Below are 983 nucleotides of genomic sequence, written 5' to 3' on the forward strand. Positions count from 1 at the left end.
AAAAAAAAAACGTCTTTGATAATTATTATTTCTCAACCCCCGTTTCATCTGCAACTCGGGGAACCCTCTTTCCGATTGGCCGATATCCACCAATCACACGGGCCGAAATTCCAACGTTTGACCACTCAGAGCAAGTTTCTCCACGGTCAACCCAAAATGTTTTTTATGGAGTCCTGTGATGTTCTATTCCTTGGACTCCGAGTGGACACCAAAGCGAGTAGCTAAACTTTTCTTTCCCCCATTTAACTCTCATTGGTGCAATGAAAACTCACAAGAAGTGAAGTAAGTCGTGCTGCTCTTCTGAGTTAAGATGTTCTTCTCCAAGGCTCCTCCTCCAACTCCACCGCTCGAGCTGGCCATGTTCCTGTGACTCGATGCGCCGGTTCCCTCTAGCAACCAGAAGACACACGGCAAAACACGCGAGTTGCCATTACTCATCGGCCACTTCCCTCCGAGCTGCACGCTTGTAATTACTGCGTTCGCCCTTGGCTTCAACGTCAACAATTAAAGCGAGCGCAACCGTGGGACGGAGACACTCACTTGGCGGGAGGGACGTCAGTCTGCCGGTGGATGTCAGGGACTCCGTGACAACTGATAGCACAAAAGGAAAAATGATTTGTTTGTGAATAATCCAGGCGGTCTTTGTACAAAGCAGCGTCTGTTTACTTTAACATCGGACGCTAACCCCTGCTTGAGCAACTGTCGACTGAGCAGGTGCCTGATGATTATTCCCAAAATCCATTAGTGAGTGTACTGGTGACATGCTAGAATGCAGTTTTAGTCCTTTTAATTGGGCGCAAGCTATTAAATGTGACATTTTGTTTTGCTTTAACCCAGTGTTTGAGTTTCCAGGTTAAGTGAAAGTGATTTTTACACTCCTCCGAAGGCCCCTAAGATGGAACTGTAAAAATGAAGTGCACAAAGATTAGACATAAACATTTTGGTTGCTGTTCAATGGAAAACATGAATCTTCTTTTTTTTTT

At 45.4% G+C, this 983-nt stretch overlaps 1 long non-coding RNA gene across 1 annotated transcript; it reads right to left on the reverse strand.

The window, feature by feature from the left end:
* Positions 1-159: 159 nt before the first annotated feature.
* On the reverse strand, positions 160-641 carry LOC109509285 (uncharacterized). Its single transcript, XR_002166913.1, has 2 exons — positions 541-641; positions 160-389 (listed from the first exon to the last, which is right to left on the reverse strand). It is a non-coding gene; the product is annotated as an uncharacterized LOC109509285 (long non-coding RNA).
* Between the last annotated feature and the right edge of the window lie 342 nt (positions 642-983).

Source organism: Hippocampus comes, unplaced genomic scaffold (assembly GCF_001891065.2).
Source record: "Hippocampus comes isolate QL1 unplaced genomic scaffold, H_comes_QL1_v1.1 C16843052, whole genome shotgun sequence".
NCBI lineage: Eukaryota > Metazoa > Chordata > Actinopteri > Syngnathiformes > Syngnathidae > Hippocampus > Hippocampus comes.